This window comes from Calonectris borealis, chromosome 2 (assembly GCF_964195595.1).
Source record: "Calonectris borealis chromosome 2, bCalBor7.hap1.2, whole genome shotgun sequence".
NCBI lineage: Eukaryota > Metazoa > Chordata > Aves > Procellariiformes > Procellariidae > Calonectris > Calonectris borealis.
Genome location: NC_134313.1, coordinates 92,372,737 through 92,396,527, shown reverse-complemented (window position 1 = coordinate 92,396,527; position 23,791 = coordinate 92,372,737). Strand labels below are relative to the sequence as shown.

At 42.2% G+C, this 23,791-nt stretch overlaps 1 protein-coding gene across 1 annotated transcript in view; it reads right to left on the bottom strand.

Moving 5' to 3' along the window:
* The window catches only part of CDH20 (cadherin 20), a 119,401-nt gene extending 106,898 nt beyond the window's left edge, over positions 1 to 12,503 (bottom strand). Inside the window, exon 1 of the mRNA XM_075142517.1 lies at positions 12,467 to 12,503. The gene's annotated coding sequence lies outside the window, so the exon portion shown is untranslated. The remainder of the gene's footprint in view (positions 1 to 12,466) is intronic.
* Between the last annotated feature and the right edge of the window lie 11,288 nt (positions 12,504 to 23,791).

Sequence of the window (23,791 nt, the reverse complement as noted above, 5' to 3'; positions counted from 1 at the left end):
CCTAGGTTGAAAAGAGGAAAACATCTGGTGAACTGGGATGGCAAATTGGTGGTACGGGATTGGGAAGCAGGGGGCTGGCTCCAGTGTTTGACTTCTCCTCCACCTTGCTCCTTGATGGCCCATGCTGTTCTCTGGGCTTGTCCTACCTTCACTCTGCCTTGTGTTTTTAGTCCACTGGTCAGAGCTTGTTCAGAAACATTTTAATTTTCTAGATACATTCTTCAAGTAAAAAAAAGCATTTTTTTTTTTTTTTACCAGAAACATATGAACTTTAACATTTTCCAGGGAAAGATTTCTCGGATCAGGGCTCTTTCTTGTGACTTTCTGAGAGACACAAATCAAAATCTTGACCTATTCATTCCTAAATGTGAACGCTCTGACAGCTCTTTTGTCTGAGCATTTTCTAAAGGCTTTGGTTTCCTTCTAAAACATGATGATTTCAAAATCTAAGCTTTGGCAAAACAGAACTGTGATTTCCCAGCTCTGGTATCTGGCTTGCAAGCACTTCGAGGCAGCGCTGTGTCCTACGTGTTTGTACAGCACAGGGGTCTGCATCATACCTAGCACCTGCAGGCACCTTTAAAACACAAATTATAACTACTAATAGAAGTTTTACCTTTGCCTGGCGCTTCGGTCTCAGAAACCTAAACCTCAAGCACCCAGATCCACTGTGTGGACAAAAGCAACAAAATCCCTGTTGTATCAGGAGATTTGGAGCCAAACTCAAACACCACCCTTATCTAGACATCTAATCCCATCAGATCGTGAACCTTTGTCAATAGGGTGCCTGGCAGCGGCAGAAGTTGTGCTAAGGCTGGACCCTTCTCCCACCCCATCGCTGCCTCCTTTTTCACCCAGCCTCACCTGGCTGTGCCTGCGGCTCTCGTTTATGGGCACCAGTATTGTACAAGCTTCAAATAAAGCAGCACCATTCTTTCCTCTCCTTTTCCTTAAACATTTAACATGTCACATCTGTGATTTTTCTAGTTCCAGGGTTTTTTGAGACAGGAATATTGAGGTTATCTTACTGATGTTGACAATACCCCACACATGGCAGAGGACAAAAGGATAAAACACTGGGAATGCTGCCTCTTCCCCCTCTCCCTCTTTTTTTACTTCCTGTAGACATTACTGGGGAAGATTTTACTGCAAAGTCATAAATAAAGTATACTTGTCAGAAGATACAGTCTTAAAATATTCTAATGGTTTGTTTGTGTTCTCTCCATAAATTGTTTATTGGTCAATATGGCCAGAACTTTCAAACATATCCTCCTTTGCAGTTTGCTGATATTATCTCTGTTCTAAATACTTACATCTAGCGTTGAGCTTTCAAAAAAAACCACATTCTACCTTTCTTTCATTGATGAGAGATTTTTCTAATGCTGAACATTCAGATTATGCAGCATTACACTACCCTGTGTTTCTTATCCGTATGGAGATTGCTAGTATTAAAGGAGAACTGTATGATTGTTACTAAAGTTACTACCGGCAGTGGGGTTATGCAGCAGGGGGATGCTTTTTGAGTGGTCTCTATGCAGTAAAGCGAATCAGAAAAGAAAAATCTCTGTATAAAATATTCCTCTAATTTGTATTCTACTTCACTTTGTCGTGTAAATGTTCTTCAAGTAACAGACTGACATTGCGAAATGGTACCCTGATGAGTGAAGTATCACAGAAAGAAGTTCATCAAAGCAATGATTTCAGAGATGTCTTGGAATAGCCCGTGAGCATATAGAGCCGAAGATATCTCTTTAGCCAGAGATGACACCAATCATTAACATAGAAAACAGACTTTCTTCTAATTCTCCTGGAGCCCTGCAATGCAGGGGGTCTCCCAATAAAACAATCATCCTGCATAGGATAATATTTTAAATCAGAAGCTAAGTGGTTCAGTCCCCTCTTGATAGTTCCTAAAGAGGCTAAAGAAAAACCAATGGTCTTAAAACCACTTTTAAATGCACGTAATGGTTGATGATAGATTGGATATTTACAGCTAGTAAGTCAAATATGTTATGACATTTGGTAATTGCTTCTTCAATAAATAACTTGATAAGTTCCTGGAGAAGATAAGGTAATTTATCTCAGAATAAAAACAGTTTTGGTCCACCAACTCTTTGAAGACAATTTGGTAGGTAACTGTTAACTACATGGGGAATTTGAATGCTCAGCAATCATTAAAAATAATGGGAACTTAAGTGTCCAGATCCTACAGTAGCTTCAAAAATCTTAGCCATGCATTCCCGGGACAATTGCTTTTTGCCCACTGCAAAGGTATTAACACTGAAGCACTCATATCTTAGAAAAGAAAGAGAACAAATTGCCTAAAAACTATTTCAAATGGTTATCTATGAGCATTTTACTGATGTTTTACAAAATTGACATATGAAGAAGAAAACAAATAGAACACCCTACAAGTTATTTTTGATACTATAATTATTGATGTTTCAACAAAACAAGGACCTCGTAGTCAAAGGGTTGATTGGCAACAGGATTAAAGTGGCAACAGATTTTAATCAAAATGCATTTTTCGAGGCTAGGAATTTGTAGTAAAAAATAAACACCTACCTGCCACACATCATTATATATGTTTATTCTGCAAAAACACCTATACAACCCAGTAAGAGATTATGGAGGTAATGCAATGGAGCGCCTTCTCCCAAAGGTGAGAAACAAATGAATGGGATGGAGATAGCAAATAGTTAGTACGGAACAGTTAATAGCTGTACCAGGTATCACTGCTGTTAGCCATGGCTCATTCATTGCCTCACTAATAGTCACAAATTTAGCAGTCATCATAACACAAATGAGTCTTAACGGGAGCTCCTTCCATTGCCCCAGAGCAGCATGACAGCAAGCAAGAGGGCACCTGAAGAGCTATACGGGGCAAATAGGTAAGGAAAAGAAACAGGCAAGGAAAAGAAACAGGCAGAGACTGACAACTCAGTGTTGAGCTGCTCTTTTTTCTTTTTCCTTTTTTTTTTTTGCCATTATCTCTTCTACACATTTCAGTATAACACCCAGTTCCTTAGTCCTTGACTTCGTGTTGAGATGTACCATGCGCACGAGTCAGCACAACTAGCCCACCTAAAACAGTGGATCCTCAACCACAGCGTGTTTAACACAGTGCCCTTAGCAACGCCCCTGAACTAACCCTAATGAGGATTAACCTTTCCAAAGTCTGTACTACACAAGAAAGGTTTAGCCATGATTCAGTCCAGCACTTCTATATAACGGTTCCATTATGTATATAACCCTAATATCTATGACACATTGCTGACAGACGCCTTTCTCTTGGCATATTGATGAGCTATAACCTGAAACTCCACACACAAATCTAGGAATCTGATTTTTTTACAAAACCCCTCCAGTATCCTGTACTCACCCCCGAGACTTCTTGTGGGATCCAGATGCTATTATTCCAATCTCTATTTGTTACCACAAACTGCTCTGCTTTCTGCCATGCTCATTCACAAGCCCGTGAAACGGTTGTCTTCTTTTTCTATTAGTCCCTCTCCAAGTCAGAGCCAAATTCTACACCTGCCACTGATCAGATCTGTCCTTTTTTGTCTCTGTTATTTTATGAAGACATTTGTCATTTCTTTCTCTCTGCCTCACTATACAAATCCTCTGTTTTCTTGCCCTCCTGCAGGTTCTTCCTCTGTTCAGTCTCTGCAAGGTTTTGTTGCTATTATCATTGTTTTCTCTCAACATGGTCTCTGTCCTCTTGAAGGCTGGTTTGACAGATCCTCTCTTGTCATCTGCTTGAAGGCTGATTTCAGCTCTTCCTTACCACACCGTGCCTATCCGCCTCCTCCGCTACAAGTACTGAGCTTGGAGCTTGTCCTACCAGGGCAACGCGCCTGCTCCTCGCGGCCCTTCCTCCCGAGGAGGGCCACAGGGATGTAAGGTGTGCAGGGCTGTGGGTCACAGGCGCTAGTCTGATAACGTCAATAGTTGACTGCTGCCTTTCCAATAGGTTTGGTAGCTCTTCCCCTTGTCATTATCAAGGACGTGCACTAGTCATTTGACGGGATCTCCCCTGCGTGTCCATGGGGTGCTCAGAGAAGAGGATGTTTAGGCTTGCTATCAAAATAAATTTACCAGGCTGTGCTCCTGTGCTCACTCCCCCTTGCCTTAGAGAGAGATGTTCATGAGGAGCAGGCACCCCGAATAGTTTTCATGGTGCCCACCTCCATATCACTTTCTGAAGGAGACACAAGACTACAGCAAATCCATATGGGAAGCATGAACCAAACAAACAGGCAACGGCAGTGGTTCCTCTCACGAGACGTGGTAGTTGGCTGACCCATGCAGCCCTCCTCTGACAGTGGAAAAACTGAATGCCCAACTAAAATGGACACGCCCCACCGATACACACTCTGCCCAAACTTCCCTTTCTGGGGAGGCATTCGTCTGCTCTTCACACATCCTTCATGAGGCATGCTGATTTCCTTCTCATTTCTTCACTCTGTTGCTTAAAAACATATTTTTGCTGTGAAGCCTTAATATATTATACCTGCAGGTCAAGCAATACCTGATATATACTTGAATGGTTAATGCCCTCCAGATTATGTGTGGACTGGAGGACGCTTGGGGCAAAACTTAATTTTTTTTTTCAGGGAAATGCTTCTTTTCATTTAGGAAGCTCCCCTTTCCAGAAGTCAGTCTCCTAATTCTCACTGAGAGTCAGAAGAACTTCACCTGTTAAATCACTTCTCTCCTCTTCAAAAGTCTCTTAAAATTAAAAAATAGACTAATTTCAGCAATGGGCTAAGCACACAGAAGGCACTCCATATATAATAATCTAGTGAGGTACCTATATTATTCTTAAGAGATTTGCCAACCAGTGATCTACTACTGCTATTTTAATTTACGTTACATCATGATTGCAATTCTAAATTAAACTCATACAAGCAAGGAAATCTATAGTTAAGCCTTTCAGTCAATCCTTAACTTTCTTTGCTGTAACTAAGTTACATATTGCAAGGGTTCTTAACTGTGTCTCACAATACCTAGGCATGTAGAAAGGTTAATTACTGTACTGGGTTTGCGTGGCAAGGTTTTGGTAGCGGGAGGGCTACAGGGGTGGCTTCTGTGAGAAGCTGCTAGAAGCTTCCCCGATGTCCCATAGAGCCAATGCCAGCCGGCTCCAAGACGGATCCACCGCTGGCCAAGGCCGAGCCCATCAGGGTGGTAGATGGAGGTAGCGCCTCGGTGATAACATAGTTAAGAAGGGGGAGAAGTTGCTGCGCAACAGCAATTGCAGTTGGAGAGAGGAGCAAGAACATGTGAGAGAAACAGCCCTGCAGACACCAAGGTCAGTGAAGACGGAGGGGGAGGAGGTGCTCCAGGCGCCGGAGCAGAGATTCCCCTGCAGCCCCTGGGGAAGACCATGGTGAGGCAGGCTGTGCCCCTGCAGCCCATGGAGGTCCACGGTGGAGCAGATAGCCACCTGCAGCTCATGGAGGACCCCACGCCAGAGCAGCTGGATGCCCGAAGGAGGCTGTGACCCCGTGGGGGACGCACGCTGGAGCAGGCTCCTGGCAGGACCTGTGGCCCCATGGAGAGAGGAGCCCACGCTGGAGCAGGTTTGCTGGCAGGACTCGTGACCCCGCGGGGGACCCACGCTGGAGCAGTCTGTTCCTGAAGGACTGCACCCCATGGAAGGGACCCACACTGGAGCAGTTTGTGAAGAACTGCAGCCTGTGGGAAGGACCCATGTTGGAGAAGTTCGTGGAGGACTGTCTCCCGTGGGAGGGAAGGACCCACGCTGGAGCAGGGGAAGAGTGTGAGGAGTCCTCCCCCTGAGGAGGAAGGAGCAGCAGAGACAACGTATGAAGAACTGACCGTAACCCCCATTCCCTGTACCCCTGTGCCACTGGCGGGGGAGGAGGTAGAGAAAATCAGGAGTAAAGTCAAGCCCGGGAAGAAGGGAGGGGTGGGGGGAAAGGTTTTTTTAAGATTTAGTTTTTTATTTCTCATTATCCTACTCTGATTTGATTGGTAGCAAATTAAATTAATTTTCCCCAAGTCGAGTCTGTTTTGCCTGTGATGGTAATCGGTGAGTGATCTCTCCCTGTCCTTATCTCGACCCACGAGCCTTTCGTTATATTTTCTCTCCCCTGTCCAGCTGAGGGGGGAGTCATAGTGCAGCTTCGGTGGGCACCTGGCGTCCAGCCCGGGTCAACCCACCACAATTACATAGGCTCATTTTTTACCTTTGATTTGCTTTTGTAGTAGGCTAAAAGGAATCACGTAGAAGAATTCAGCCCCGGCATGCTCTCAACTTGAAAACTGTTAGCACCTCTCGGGCTACGTTGTCGGGTGCTGCATAGTCCAGCAGGGCAAACCCTACACAGTTTGGTGAGCGCTTGCTCCATTGGGTATCTACACAGAAGGGCTTCCGTCCTTCTGAAAAAAGTGAAATAACTTACAGAAAGGCCCTACAGAGAAACAAATCCACATGTTCTCCCCAGGGGCCCCACGGCAGCCCTAACCAGCCCTATTCCTTCCCTCTTTGGTGAGGACATGGACACGAACTAATGGCATGGGCCCATGAGAGCACCTCAATGCTGTCACTGTTAGAAAAACCAGAAGATGACACAAATGGCAAAAATGAGAAAATCAAGAGAGAAACTCAGAAGGCAGCCCTGTAACCTGAACACCTCGGTGTTTCACTGATTACAGCTTAAGCTTGGACTGGTTACGCTTTGGGGTATCGACGCCTGCATGCTCAGGCTTTTGAAGAGCTCTTACAAAAACAAGAGACAAACATTTTAAACATACAGAATGCATTTGACAGCGTACCTTCACCTTGAGTATCTGAAATCCCTTTAATTTATTTCTTAGCATATGAACTATATGTATGCTTTTCAAAGCAAAACAAGTAGTTTAAAAATTGGAACCTCCTGTGACTGCATGAAATGCTCCTTTCATCCATTCATTCTTGAAAGGAGCACCCGCGTCAACTCTTCACAATAGTTATGGTTTCTCAAGACTGCAAACACTTTTCAAAGGTGGGCTCTATCTTTTGGAATACCATCATGACATGCTTGGTAGCGTGGTAGTTGGTGAATTTTAAGTGTCTAACTTTCAGAGGAAATGTATGTAACTATGTTAAAAATTCCTGTGAAAAAGTAGGTCTTATACATGCGTTGCAGTCAGTTTTCAGAGTTCTATCCTTTTTTAATTACCCAAGGCATTCTGATTACAGAGCTACAAAGTAATCTATTTAAAACTGGGTTCTTCAGTGATTTAATGGGCACAAAAAGCATATGGAATTAGGAAACATTTACTTCTCTTCCCCTTCTTCTTATATTGCCAAATACATTTAAATCAAACTTGTTTTAAAAACAAATATTCCCAGGGTAAGGACTTTCATATCAACTTCTAGTTAAGTTGTTGCTGCTGAATTAGAAACCTCTGGCAATTTTTTCCCAATGAAATGTAAATGATGACATATCGTTAACTAGCAGCATTACACCACTAAAATAGCAAGACGTGTCTCGCTTGCCTCAAACTTCCCCTTCCTTAAGTGCAATGCCTTAGAGGCAGCAGTGTTTAAATGGTACAAAGTACTCTACTACCACCAGCCTGAATCTTTATTTAGGAGAACAAGCTTCACATTCTTCCCTGCTAATGCGGTATATGGGCATGTTCGGCTCCTCCATAAAACACACTCATACACTATTACTGTCTAAAACAAGGTACAGTACTGACATGACAGATTCATGTTCCCAGCTGTGACATAAGGGCTCTTTGACAATACCACAGTGAAAGCCCTATTAAGAAAACATGTGCCGGACAGTGCATCTGATGCAGTTAAATGCTATAAAAGATTTTCCAGGTGTTAATGAGTTACATGAGTAGAATGAAAATGAGATGGATCCATGCGCTTGGAAATTCTCAAGAAGCAGGACTCGGGCTCTCAGAGAGACAGACAAACAGCGCTTTATAAGCATCACTGGCCACGCTCTGCACCTGACCACGCGAGGTGATGAGCGACCCTGACTATTCACTGGGGGAACTGTTCATTGAGGATCGCTCGCATGGGAAAAGACAGACTTTCATGTCTTCCTGCAGTTTACTGCATCCTTTTTACTTTGCTCTATTTGTGAAAAAGCAGTAGCTATTTTCCCCTTTTTATGCTTTTTTTTTCCCCCCCTAAAGAGAAGGAAAACATTATGCCTGTTACTTCATTTCTCATTCTTAGTTTTATGAGGGATTCAGCTTGACCCAGTGCAGATAAACTGTCATTTAACCCTTGTTAAAGTACCACTACTTACAGTTTATGCTTTTAAAGGACAGAAATACACTCTTTCGCATACTTTGAAACAGCAGTGGTTGAAATTTTTCAAGGCAATGTTGGGCCTTAAGATGTATTCCCTTAAGCTATGTATAAAATAATATATGAGCTGCCCTGAAGATTTCAACCACTGATATTTCAGAGTATGTGTATACATTATCTTGTACATTAGGTATCTACAGTAGAATTGTTTATTCATATCATCTGTTGACTTGATAAAAGATTGTGTCATTTCTTTAGCATGTGTGAATGTTGTGGTTACAATGTTGTGTGAATGTTGTGGTTAGCTCCTTGAGGAGCTAAGTTTTGTTTTATCTACTATGACAGGTACAGTGTGGGAAGGCTGCAATGCAGATTTTTCCATGCTGTTGTGGCCACAACCTCAGTCTTAATCCTGGCATACAATTGTATCTAGGAAAAAGAGATAATTTTGTCTTCATGCTAATTCCAGCCTGATTTTCCTTAAAGGGGAAGCTCCCAGTAATACAAGAACCAATGGAGAGTCTCCTCTCAGAAATTAATTTAGACCCACCTATTTTATTTCCCACAATGACAAGTCAGTACTATTTTATCTTTCATTTCCAATCTAATATCCCAAGTCCTCTTCCCACTCGTCCCCCACCCGAAGAGAGTTACTTAAATTAACTTGGAGAACTAAATTTTCTTAAATGCGTAAGAAGACTAGGTGGAGAGAATGAGCAAACCAGACTAATAGCACGTTGACACAGATTCTTGAAATTCATGTCTTAAGGGTTAAAATTCCTCTGGCTTGCCAGGTGTTCTGTGCAAATGTTGCATTCATACAATGTAGTATCTGACCATTTAACCATATGTCAAACAATCTCTGCTATGACAACCAGATGTAGACATTGCCATGGAATGAAATTATCATTTTATTAATTACCCTTTAATTAGTTGATACAGCCGCGAACATGCAGTAATTTAGTCATAATTGGCCTGACTGAGACTCGATACTTACAGGGATGGAATCTGTTTGTGAGACTACTTGTTATGAATAACAATTATGTCTGTGACAATGCAATTTTATTATGAAGATGTACTGTGCATTTCAAACAACTTTTAGGTATAAGATAGTATTCAGGATTTAACCACAATTTGATGGCCAATGTTTTCCTTGAATAGAAGTATAATCCTCTGCATATTTTGCTAAACATGTTATAACAATGCAAGACAGACCTCTTCCCAAACTTACTGTGATGGCCAAAGTGTGCTTTCGATGCATTTTATTATAGAAATGAGGAGCCACTTGGTAAATTTTGTATTTGAACATGGAGGAAGAAACACTTCAGACTTCTCTCAAAATCTTGTTACTGGTCTTCAAATTATTCTAGAGTTTAATGTGGTATTTATGTAAGGGGTACACTATGCAGATTTTTATAAACATTCTCTGTCAGAATATCGCAGTGTCTCTTACGAGATCACTTGATCACTACACTTTTTGGATTGCTGTAAGAAGAGTAGAACATCCTTAGGTTTCTTGGACTGGATAGGTGTAATTAAAGTTAACAACATCCCCCTCTAGACTGTACCAGCAAGTAAAATGCCTTGAAGACATCCTTTCGCTACAGCTTGCCATTAAATCAGGAATACTCTTCATAGGCAGAACACTGAGTATCGCTGGTAGGACAAAGCACATTCAACAGCTTAATAAAAATGCTTGTGAAGTAGATCTTAACGCTGGCCCTTACATACTCAGTTGTTACAAGTTTTTTTTACCATCACTTTGGACAAAACTCTGGAGTCATCATTCTGTCCTTGCTCTTCTAAACCTTGTGACCTGAGCGAAGGCTGCAGTGTTTTACATTGGTTAGATAGACAATATGCCTCCTGTTTTCTCCACGTATCTTTCCACAAAAATCTACAAAGTGCAGGTCAAAACCATCAACAAACTCAACTCCAACACAGTATAACAAATTGCTTTACTTTTCAGCATTGAATGAAAGCTCCCTTTTTGTTTGTTCTGTAATGGGTAGCTCCTAGCTTTCTGCATGTGCAGTGACAGAAAATTATACTTAACTGAATTTCTTTTTAAACGTTGCTCGACTCCAGCACATTTATTTATTTATTTCTGATGGACGGGCAGGCTACATAGATGTCTTCAAGCCAAATGAATCTTTCATATAACTACTCTAAAGTCAAGGAAGTTATATGAAGGATGAGTCTGTTTCCTTTACAATTAGACTTTGAGTAATTATTTCACTTTGCTCAAATGACTATGGACCTCTTTGTAAGTTTTTTTTGTTTTAAACATAACATCCTTCCATCCTTTCTGATAATTAATCCGGTATTATGCTTCTTTATCACAAAAGTATATATATGGAAAAACATGCTGTATAGGAAAGAAAAACATTTTTTGCCGATGGTGCCATCTTCCAGTTAATATCAGTAAGTCATATTCTATTCCTTGTAAGTGGATCTTGCTCGACAACTTATAACCACCTCCAGTACAAATACACACAGGTTGTATTTTCCTGCTGTGTCACAGGGAATAGCTAACACAGTGTAACAAGAGATTATTTCATTAGATTATCACGAAAGAGTCACCGCTGCAAGGAACTCGAGTTAAACGGGGACACAATCACAGTGTTAAAAACTCGAAACAGTTTACCATTAAAACCTTGTGTGCCTGCTTGAAAAATGTCTTAGAGCAGCACAAAAGCTGGCACCATTAGCTTTCATCCCTGCTGAGTTGGCAATAAAGTGCACACATAAGTAAAATGCATTAATTGGTATTAGTCAATCTAGTTAAGATGTTCATTCTCCAGGCATCTTCAGATTTCATTTCCATAAAACAGGATTTCTTTAAGTCTCATAATTTGGTTTTGTCCAGCCCGAAATGATGTTGACACAGTGGCAGAAAAAGCACAATTAAACCCCAGCTTTGCAAAGGTGTTCTCTACCTAAATAGACCAGGACCCACGTGCTCCCAGTCTCACAAAAAAAAAAAAAAAGAAAAAAAAAAGGAAAACCTGCAGAAGAGGAAAAAGTGATACATTTTCCTATCATTTTCCTATTGCTATTTTTCCTCTCTTTCCCCCCGTATTTTTCCTACTGTGCACTACTGATTACTGCACTTTAAGATCAGAATGAACAATTAACTGCCTAATTATTCCAGTCACACCAAGCCACAATGAAATCTTTATTCAGTGTTTACAGCAATCTTTGGCAGAGACTGTCTTGCTGTTTTTAAACCAAGAAGAACTGCTCCCTTTGGCTCCCCTCAGCATCAGCTGCCTGGGTTTCAGAGCTGGATGCCAATAATCAGCCTCCTTTTTCTCTTCCAAAGTGGCTATTTTTTTTTTTAAGGGTGAAAAGACCTATTCTCATCAACTCCCCATATATTCTGCCTGATTTATGTCCCAGCCACTGGGTCTCTTCCTTCCGTATCTTTTACCATTTGCGTCCCCCCCGCACCCCCTCCGCGCCGCTCCCGCAGCGCCCGCCGAGCCCCGGAGCCCCCGGAGCCCCGGCGGTGGGCGGGGGAGGGGGGCTTCTTCTTCCTCGGGAGCCCCGGCGAGGCGAGGGGGCGGGAGGGGGTTAGTTTCCAGCTCCTGCTGTGCAGCCCCCCCTCCCGCACGCACACCTTTTTCTACAGGTTTTCTGCTTTCTGCAGAAAGCCCCCGCGGAGGCTCCCCGCCGCCTGCGCCCCGGGAAAGTTGGAGGGAGCCGCTCCGTGCCCCGGGCGGCTCCTTCTGCCCCCGCTCCGCCTCTCCGACCTGCTCCCGGGACCCGACGGCGAGCCGGGCCGCCGGGACACCCCCCGCCCTGCCCAGCCCGGCCCTGCCCGCCGCGGCAGTGCACCTGCAGGGGGGGAAGGCTGTCCCAGGCAAACTCCAGAGCGACCCGGTGTGGGCTTGCTCCGTCCCCCACCGCCGCCTCCTCGCCCTCTGATTGCGGCTGGGCAGCTAAGGGGCCGGGGAGAGGAGGACAAAAAAAAAAGGAACAAATAACAAAAAAAAAAGAAAAAAGGGGAAAAAAAAGAAGAAAAAGAAGAAGAAATGAAGAAAAAAGAAAAGGGGGGAAAGAAAAAAGAAATAAACAAAAATAAAGAAAAAGACAAGCGAAAAGAAAAAGGGGGGAAAAGGAGGGGAAAAAAGGAAAAAACAGAAGAAAAAGTCCCCGAAGGCTAGGACGGGTTACCTTGCAGTGTGGAGGAGCTGCCGGCTGCCTTCCTGTCGATGGGACTTCCCTCCTCCACCGGGCGCGTCCCTCACATCACCGCGCCCCCCGCCGCTCCTTCCGCAGGGGCCGCGCCGGCCGCCTTCGCACAGCGCTGCCGCTCGCTCCTGCCTCCGGCTGCCGAGGGAGGCTGGGGTGTGCGTGTGGAGGAGCAGCCGCCGGGGCTGCGCGGGGCTCCGCAGGCGCTGCGCGGCGGCGGGCGGAGGAGGAGGAGAAGGAGGAGGAGGGAGCCCCGCAGCCGCCCCGCTCCCCGGAGCTGTCCCCGCTGGAGGTGGCGGCCGCTGCCCCTGGCTCCGCTGCCCGTGAATATCGCGGCGGGGCTAACGCTACCGCGGGGACCTGCGGGAGGCGATTGGTGCCGGGGAGCTGCGCCCTCCTCCGCGGCCCCCCCTCCCGGGGAAACCCCCCCGGCTGCTGCCCCCGGGCCCCACGCAGCTCCCCGGCTGTGGGAAAAGCAGCCCCGCGTCTCCCCTCTGCGGGGCTTTTTACATCTCGGGAGGGGTTCACAACGCACCGCACGGGCTGTGAGAAAATGGGCTGCCGAGGTAGACCAAAAGTAATGCTGGAGTAATGAAGCATTGCTTTATTTAACAGAAAGGGTAGAGAGATGAAAGCTGAATTTCTTTAGAAGGCTCAATTTTAGTTAATAAACAACCTGAGTCTTATGTCAGAGCTACTTTTATGGGGTAAACAGTACAGTTTCCTGGAGGGTTTGTGTAAGACTTTGGAAAAACAACCAGGTAATAAAGGGGTTTTACATCCACTTTTAAAGATCATTTCAGTGTTCATAAAAGCCGCCAGACTTGCTGAAATACTCCCTACCCACAGAACGACAGCAGCAAAGGCAGCAGCACAAGGCTCTGCCTACCAGCTTGCCTCAATCTCGACCTGAAGTAACTAGGAGGGCAGATATTTCTTATACCATCCCTGTGCTAGCCTTCATCCTTCTGCACAGGGAGAAGGTGGGAAGGTAGCAAACGTCAGTGGGAAGATAGCAAACTTGTACCAACTTTGGTGACATGTACGTGTGAAAGAGAGAGGGAAACTTGTCCACTTGGGTCTGAGAAGGTTACTTCCTCTGTAATACTCCCTGTAGTAACAACTTCTTTTTGCTGCCAGTGCAGAGCCCATTCCCTGACTCAGTGAAACTGGTAAATCTCAAGCAACTCCGCTAAGCTCGGAGCAGAGCTGTGCCCCGGCAGTCTGTGGCCAAGCCAGTGACTGGCAGTAGGAGACTCTAAATCTCATAATCAATTCCTTGGGATGCTGCCAGTCCCTCAACAATTAGATCTTGAGATGAAGATTCAGATTATACAGTCAAGATTTGGGCTTTTTGTCTCTCCAGATTTGCACTAACGATTATTTGCAGAACTAAGGTCACACTGGCTAGTTTTCTGGCCCCGCATTTTTCATATTGATCATAACAAAGTCATTTCGGCATTACAAAAGAAAAAGGGCAGTCAAATCTCTGGAGAGAAGTTGTTGGAAGTTTGTATGTTGGCAAAGTGCCCAAACAAATGATGGATTACCACTATGATAAATGAATACTTTGATGTGTTGGGAAGCAATATGATGTTCTCCCAGTTTCCTCTATTCCATGTTCATTTTTGGACTCCTCAGGCTGATTGAACAGTTCTAGTGTAACAGTCCAAGGAGGCAGAAATGGCTCTCGTCAGCATCGCCGGTCAGCGTCAGAGACTCGGTGCACGTAATGGAAAGCCAAAACACGCCCCCCAGTACCACTTTTCCCCAATATTGGGACAGAATACTTGTAATAACATCCTGGAAAGTTACCGGTATACCATCACTGGTAGGAGTCTGATTACAAGAGCAATGATCTCTGCTAGAATTGAACTGGTTATTGAGTGAACGTGTAATTTTTTCCAGACTAGGATTTTATTCACAATGCTTACTCCTTGCAGCATATACACACATCTCTATTTCTCTGCTTCAACATAGTATACTCAGAATATGCCTAATTATAATTTAAAAGGCTAAACAGATGCCACTTGAAAAGTTTGCATCTCAGTTTCAGTGTAGTCTGTGAGTTTGGGTTTTTCCCCCAAGTTGGGCTGCAATAAGGGAAAAAAAAAGAGAATAAAATACATACGACAACTTCAATGGAATGGCGGCTGCAGTGGATGCTTTTTGATTTTTGTATATAGCACAGCACTGTGAAAATAAAATGCAGATACTGTCAATTGTTTAAGGTTATAATTTAGGATTAATATATAGTACCTAATGCAGCACTCATATATGACACAGAAAACCCAAGAGAATTCTATGATATACAGAGTGAGCACCAGAAAAAATCCACACATTTGATACACAAGCTCCCCTGTTTCACATATGCAGCCGAATGGGTTATCCAAACATGGTGTTTACTAAAGCAGATGTGGCTGCATACTCTAATTTCTGCCTCATGTGTTGTCTTCCTTCACAGGGACACATTTCAGTAATGTGCCTGTGACTTATCTTTTCTAAGAGCTATTATGTAATGTACGGTAAAATAGGGGAACTTACATTTTCAGAGTGTCTCATGCTCCCCCCCTAGTACAGGGTTGAATCATGCAGTCTGAAGAGTGCTCTCCTGTGCCTCTGAAATCAGAGTTGAGAGTACATTGCGAAGAAAGTGTCCATGAACTCACCTGTCTCAACATTACATGGTTTCAACCACCAGGCTTTTTCAGGAAAAATGAGAGAAGGTTTCAAACATTCACATGCAGAATGCACATATTATGTACAGAACAGGTGGGTGAAGGTCTATCTCACCTCCTTCCTCAAAAACAAAAAATAAAATTACAGTTTTAAATGAAATAAACTGACCCTAACTCTGAAACCTTACATGAACCACAAAAATCAATTCTTGAATATAGAGCATTTTATTAAGCACAGTTGTGATTAAATGTCCTTACCGGAAAGGATTGAATCTTTTCTCTCCGATACTTGATGTTCTCCCTGCCACCATACTATACGTAATGCTAAAACCATGCAAAACAGAGTAAAAATACTAAAGAATGCAGCATGCTGAGTAGTTTTAAAGTTTAGAGGCTTTCCGAGAGATGAAAGAAACATTTTGCTATCACTGTTTGAACAAGAGAATTTTGTATGCTGCAAGCTATTTACACTGTTCTCCTACAAGGAAAACTTGGAAGAAGCAGCATTATATATGGATATTGCTTATGTGTTCCTATAGTTTTCTGTCTTGCAGGACTGAAACGAGGAATGAGTTACAAGTTACCTAAATGACAGAGGTGAAAGAACAAGAGAGGAGAAAGCTGAAAAACAACTATTTTCCACTTTTGCCATGTCATACAGCAGCTGTTATGTTTCTGTCTTATACCCCTGCCTCACTTTAGCTAGCTCTGTTCATGCTTCTTTCAACAAAAATAAAAAGTTTTTGGATTTTGCAGATGTGGGCTGTGTTGTGGTATCACTTTCCAGGTGGCTAACGTGAAACACTCATTCTTTACAAATACTAGAACTGGGTATTTGCACCAGTGTTGGAGGAATTGATATGATGTGGATTTTGTAGCACCTTCATGGCTTTTTTGAATACTGGGTGCTCCTTTAACCATCGATTTGCTTTTGCAGTTAATCATGACCTAAAATGCATTGGTTTTTATTGTGCAATAAATCATGGCTTTTCAAAATGCAACAATTTTTAAGGGTGCTACAGAGTGTATTTGAGGAAGGGAAAAGGTGAGTAGTAACTAAAAAGAATTCCATATCCCAAATGATAAAATGAGGCCATCACCCAAAAGCAAGAATCTTCCAAAGCAATAAAACAAATGCACATTGCTGAAGAAGTGACATATAGACAATGCATATATAACAACAAGAATGGTGAAAGGAATATGTACGGTCATAAAAATCACATCCACCTTTGTAAAATGTTACCAAACCAGTAATAGGAATAGCTTTCAAGTTGTCATGTCCACAGGCAAGAATACCAGCTCTACTTGTATCCAAGAAAGCCCAAAATGTCACATGCTACAATGGTGAAACTCCTGAATGCTACACAGTCTGTTTAAAAGTGTGCGTGCACACGAAATCCAGTGAAGAACTTAAAATGACAACAGCACAGCAGAAACAAAGACATCTAATATATGGATGTACCTTGGAACCTGTCATTCAACGGGCTCCAAGACACTACCTTCTCAGTCACATGCCTTCCTTTTTGCCTCCACTCTCCCTTTCTTCCAAGTAACCAGTGATGAGTCCCCAGGCTTTCCTCAGGACTAGGGCCCGAGTTTTCATCCTTCTCAGGGGGTTACCTGAGCTTACCACTGTCAGGCAAACTTTTTAAAGGTCTCCTCCCTCAGAACTGTGTGTCTTTGCTCTGCTTCCTTCCTTGTTTTGCGTTACTGAGTCACTTAATACAGTGAGTTATTATCTATGTTGCTTATGTAGGGTAGGGAAAGGCCAATCCAATAAGGCTTTCTTCTTACCTTAGTTAAAGAAAACCTTATTCAAACCTACTGGCCATTTGGCAGCATAGCCTTATTTTGGAGTATCTCCTGCTCTTTAAAATAAAGCCTTTGTTTGTCTCTTACAGCTGTTCTTAAACCTAATTCTCAGTTTATCATTTTAGTCTTGTTTTAATCTATTGTCTCTTTGATGGGATGTAGGATTCAGCATCTTCTTTCTCAATGGCTGTCCTTAGGGAAGACACTGAATTGAACATGGACTTCTATTTCTGCCTTTTGCAAAAAGACCATCACCATGGTCTACTCCATCAGTATCTTCAGGAGAGTAATTTGCTACCCCCATTTGTCTGGAGCCTCTGAGGAAAACACTGCCTTTTCTCCTGCTGACAGATGCATTAGCTTTTCCTTCACACTGAGGCTTTAAAACTCCACGGCAGTGCCAGGGAATCCCAAGAGCAGGAGTCAACTTTAAAGCTCTGGACTTCATTAGTTTAGTTTGAAACCTGATTTGGTTTCAAGACAGCAGCAAAAAAGTTCACAGAGTCCTACCCACATCCAAAAATTTCACCCCCGACAGAGAGCATGATGAGGCTTACATGGCTGAAAGTCTCAGAGGCAGCTGCCAAGGAATTGCCATGGCACCTTGGCCTTGTCCTGGCCTCTCCCTGACTGCACCATTTCAGTTTGCTTACCTTTATCGTATGGCATGTGGAATTTCCAAATGCAAAATACACGCAACTGTATTATTACAATTTTATTTACTTTTAAAAATTTTTCTCCAACAACATTTCTTATGGAATGCTGACGAGCAGCTTTTCTAAATTGCTCTTCCAGCCATTTAGTAAAACACTTCTGAATATCTCTAACTGCACCAGTTAGGCAAAAGGAGTGAATCGTTTTCTGTGGTATATCTACCACAGGATATGGTGCGTGTACTATGGGCAAACCACAGGTAGTATGCTGGCTGGTATACAAGCAATTCTCAAATTGCTAGCTACACCCTTGTCTGCAGTGAGAGAACCGTAGGTAATGAAGGATTGTCTTCCCCCCGTGCATGCTGACAGGGGCTAATGGGAAAAGAATAAGGTGAAGAAGGAAAAACACCTCAGATCTCTCTCTATAAATATTAAAAGGAACAGGCTTCTATTGTCAGAACTTAAGTCAGTGACGTCTGGCTTGGGCTGCTTTTCCTGATTGCACTGAATGTCACAATACAAAATGCAGCATTACTCTGATTGCCCAGCACTGTTCATGTTCTCTCTATGAGAAGTGGGCAGGGATTTTTCTCTGAATACATCATTTACAGCTTGCTACAGTGATTCTGCAAAGTCAATACATATCCTTAGCACAAAGCAAAGAATGAAGGGCATTATGGAGAAAGAAAGAAAGATACTACAGTGACAGAGAAAGATGAATTCCATTGCACAAGCACATTACAGGTTCTATTCATAGGAATAAAATTACTTTTTTTTCCAAACGCAAAGTATTTTTCAAAATACATGTAACATGGTTATATTTAAAAAGATCTACCTGTCACTACTGACATAAACTCTCTGGCAGTGAATTATCATATGATTATCTATTGTGCAAAGAAGATCTATTTATTGATTCAAGTCACATATATTTCCAAGGCAAGGTTTGTAGACACAGGTAATATTTTTTATTAGACCAACTGATTAGAATGGAAAGATGGATCAGGCACACAAGCCCTTCCCAGAGCAAAAACTGCTCTGTTTTTTTCCCTAGGTACTCAAGCTGGCTTCATAAAAGACGTTGTTTCTCCTCACAAACTTAGCTTCTGTTACAGCCTTAGATCACGATGACTGTTACAATGCTGCTACTTATGTAATTATAAAATACCTATCTGGGAACCTGGTTACTCCTCTGCATTATTAATAGTGTCTGACATGTTTTCACTACTGTATTGGGAATACACTTAGACAAAATCTTCTACTGACCACCTGGAGTAATCAAATTGCAGTCTACAAGTGTTGGGGAAGTTTATGGAAAGCAATTTTCAGCCACAGGGTATTAAGCTGTGCCAGAAGTAGTTTGCTAGAAAGCAGTTACATCTCTTGGACTTCCAGTAGGTATACCCTGTCGCTCCTGTGTCTTACTTCCACAGGTAACAAAAGCAGGTGATCTACCAGCCTTATATTTGCCTCTTCCTTGAGATCACTGCTGTTGCAGGGAATGGCTTGGAGACCGCGTTTTCTAAGGGGACTTTAGGACTAAATAGGGAATAAATGAAAGATAAGCCAGACAGCCTCTTGTCCTGACTCAGGTAAGACTTAGGATTTTCAATGGGTGCTTGGCTTGAGCTTCAGAAATCCACCTCATTTTTGGAGAAACAGAGCATCTTTTTCCTCTTGAAATCTACATAATAACCTCTAAGTAATTTCGTTGCAGTTTAGAGGGATCTCATTAACTGTGCTCCTTCCCTGTTTTTCATGTGTGCTGCCCGTGGACTTTGGTTCTGCTGGGGGCCAGAGCCGAAGAGCTCAGGGATCTTCTGAACAGTCACCTGCAAGTCCTGTCCAGCTGAGGGCAAGAGGTCTCACAGTGGGGGTACATTTCGGTGAAGAGTGCAGACATCCCTCGGTGCCCCTGGAGCCTCAGCGGTGGCTCTGAGGGCAAAGCTCTGCACCAGAGCTGGTCATTTTTCTCTGAGCAGGGAACAGAGCATGGGGATGGATCGCTGGGGGACAAAAATGGGTGCGTTGGACTTCTCTGCAGAAATCCCCCTCGGTGGTTTAAAGAACGCTCACTGACCTGCTGCAAGCAGTGCAGTGCGAACAATGCCAAACTGTCAACTACGTGAACAAGAAGTTTTAGTGTCATCTCACCCCTTCACAATCCCCACTGACAGGCAAAATTGAAAACGTCCGAAACACTAGAAGAGAGGAATCTGTTTAGCAGTGTACTACAGGCATGATCTAGACAAATTGCGCCTATATTTTATTTGAACCCATCACAATATACAACATGACAAGGCATTTCAATTACCTCAACAAGCTACCAGTACAACTTTATAATTTCAATTTTTCATCCCTTTTCTCCAACTCGGCGTTTCTTCTATACATCACTGTAAATCTCATCAGTCCCAGCCCAGTTTAGGCTAATAAATTTCAGTCACCATCTGAAGCTTAATGAAAAGGGGAAGCTTGCAGTCAAGAAAGCCAAGGGCCCCAGTTATTGCCTTGGGCCTCGAGCTCACCCCTCTGAAGGGGGAAGTGGACGGGCTCATCCACCCCCCCCTTGCTCAGAGACGGGTATGGCGCAAAGAGAGGCAGAGCTGTTGAGTCCCGTTGCAGTAAGCAGGGCTGCAGGGTTCGGCCACCCCCAGGAACAGACCCATACGTCCCCCTAAAGCAAATTTCAGGCAGTGGTTTGAAACACGCCATGCCAGAGCACAGTCTTAGCTGGCATACGTAGGGCCCAAAGACGGACCAGAGCTGTGCATGCAGGTCTGGGGCAACGTGTTTAACCACAATAACTTTTATGGTCTCCTGGCATGCTATTCCTGTCTTCAAGGAGGGGGACAAGTTAAGCAGGAAAACAGTTATTTACATATTAGCGGGAAATGCACTGAGATCCCAACAGACAGAGCGAGAAAAAACTAATTTTGTACCATAATTATGTTTTTTCTAAAAGACCGTGATAAAGCTTAAGGTTTTCAAAGATTTTATGGATACACAGAAGAGGCAAACAAGTTAAAATAATACTGCAAATCAACATACTTATATGTTTATTAATTCTGACTAAAATTTGCCATCTGTGACTGAGCATTTTGCTAAATAAACCTCACAAATTATAGATTATTGTAGCTAAGAATCTTCATGGCACTGTTTCTTAAGCTCTGGTACTGAAATAGCTCTGCTGTAAATGAATATTTACAATAAAAGTATGCTCATAAAAGTTCCAGAGCATTTTCTAGTGACAGTCTTTTCAACTATTTAGTGATTTGAAAGAAAACTCTCCAAGAAAAGCTCCATATCAGTGCAGTACATAAAATATAGAAATGGATGAAAAATGACAAAGGCAGTATGTTACTGTTGAGGTGCCTCTAACTTGATTGCTAAGCTGGTTGAAGTACCTTTTCATAAATGAAATATATCCTCAGTTTTCCTAGAATAGATAGACTAAGAGCAAAGTCAACAAAAATTCTCTTCTTTATTTTTCTTTGAAGACGTTACTTTCCCTGGAATATAGTAAAAATCTGTGTTCAGGGCACGTTAGCTAATTCTGAGGCATGTGTTCACAAGCAGACACATAAGAGGCTAATTTACATGCTTAAAGGCAACTGAAACTTTGTTTTGCATATGTAAATGTACCTGCCCAGCGTCAGGAGTGGGCTTTCCAGTATGCCCATGTGTGAGCTGAGTTTACAGGCTTAAAAAAAGAAAAGTCTGATCCGCTACTGCTGTCACTGTAGCTGTCATCACAGCACAATTCAGGCAGAAAACCTCAAGACACCTATCAGACCAAATCCTGTGGACCTTACTCAAGCAAAAAATCTTGTTGATGTCAACAAACATTTTCCCCAAAGAATTTGTACACAACTGAGCCTTGTTTATACATTCATATTTTAGTATCATTGAATATCTGCAACAAAAACAAAATAGGTTTTCTTCTTTAACTCAGGGATCAAGGCATTGGGGAACGAAAATGAAAAAATGCTCTCCTCTAAATCCAGATAGGGACATTTTAGAATTTTAGGATACCTTGGAAGGACCTGAGTTTTTAGGTGAGTGTAGACAGCTGTTTGAAGAGGAAGTTCCTTTAAACACACGTCAGATACAGGAGTATTAACCACTCAGAATATGTTTTTTCCTATGAAGCAATAATCTTAATATGCGAAGCATGCACTTAAAGTCCAAATGGTTCAAAATAGTAACTGTTAGTCAACAAACCTGCATCTTGGGTGCTTTTTTTAGTATTTCTTAGGACCATACCCAGACCAGGGCCCATTCTGTCAAAGATAATATGTCCTTAGGCTGAAATTCCAGCTGGGGTCTGTTTGCTGGAAATGACACACACTTCAGTTTCCACGGACTCCAAGTTTAGAGTTTTAAGATAAACAAACCGTGATAAACTGTCAATGTCAATTTGCCCTCAATAGCACCTTTGGGTCCAAGAGCTGGAGAGAAGACCCCAGTCACCTTCTGTGGAGGAAGTATATCTGCTAGAGATAAATCTAAGAGGAGCAAAGAGAACATTTTCAGGAAGCACCTTACTGGTTGTCACAGTCAGAACCTAGATGAAAAATCATAAAAAAGAAAGAGGTTCCAGAGAGCTCAACCTACTTTCAAATTCAGCAGACATTTTTAGCGACAATTAAGAGGATACAGGTCTGGACATTTTCAAATGGTTTCAGAAATGCTGAAATAGTCCCCAGTCCAAAACAGCACTGCACATTTGAAGGTAAGATTAGTGTTTGTTTGAAAATGGAAGACTATTAAGAACGAAAATTAAAAGATAAAAGATTAAAAAATGCCCAATGACTTATAAATTAAATGAGACATTTATTTTTAAAATATCTGTAGAAGAGACATCACTGTCTACTAAACTCTACCAGCTATTAATTTATCGTAATATAAATGGTTTAATTAATGTTTAATGATACAGCACTTTCCACAGGAACTGATCTCTAAATACACTGCTTTAGAAAAGGGATTTGGTACCCTAAGAAAGACATTTACGTGAGATGGGACAAATGCGTGGTTCATGTAAATCATTTTAGCTCCAACAAAGTCAAGAGAATGATGTTGATTTCCAGAAGTTTACTACCTGCAATTGATATTACAAATAACATATATTATGTTAGTGCTTATCTCATACATCTGTGTGTGTATATGTCTTTGTAGCTCTTCATATTTTCTGATGATACAAACAGACTTTGTGAAAACACTGAATTACATTGCTTGAGATAAGTACTTGTAAACTACAATTTTTGCAGTGCTACCCTCTAATGCTATGTACTCTGATGGCAAATGTCACCAGTCTACTAGTTGCTAAGTTATGTAGCAACACTCACACTAGATAAAATGAAGAGACTATAAGAAAACTCACAGTATTCAATAATGTTACTTAATAAGGTAACTTACTAAAATAATCACAAAACCCCAACTGCTAAACTCCCTGTAGACATACTAAGAGAAAATTCAAAATGATGCAAAAGGTTCTTATCAAGACACATCTCCTCTAATCGTACAGTACTGTAAACATTGAGTGTATCATGGAAATTAAATGAAAGTTTTCAGTAGCATTTACAGCTTTTCTTGCTTGATTTAGTATTTTTTGTTCTCTCAGATGATTTTTCAATTTTCCTTCTTCCACACAATAAGGAAACAAAACAAAAGACATCTTCTAAAGTTCTCCAAAGTGTGGAGTTTCAAACAGATGCAATTTTCTAAGTGCTTTGGAGACTGTGTCAGTCACAGGGCTATTCTTGATATAGCCACTGGCAATCCAAGAGCAAAGCAGAATGAATTCTGGAGCAAGACAAAGACCAAATACCTCCAAGTCAAATTCTAAGTAGGTGGAATTATCTGTAGAAAAGAATTACTAAATCAAACTATAATGTTGTTTGACACAGGACTGTCTGGCAAGTGGAGAGATACAAGTTAATCGGGGTGCTAGGATTTTATTTTCTTGAGGTGTATCTTTAAATACCAAAAGTTTCTGGCTTTTTACATTGCTCTTTTTCATTTGTTAGCTTTTGGAAATGTAGGGATGTTGTTTTCAGCTATAGTAAATTTGCTCTTCCTACAGCTTTGGCTCAACCCTTACCTATACTGGCACTATCACAATTCAACAAAACACTAAAGTTCAACATCTGAATTAGTTACCGACA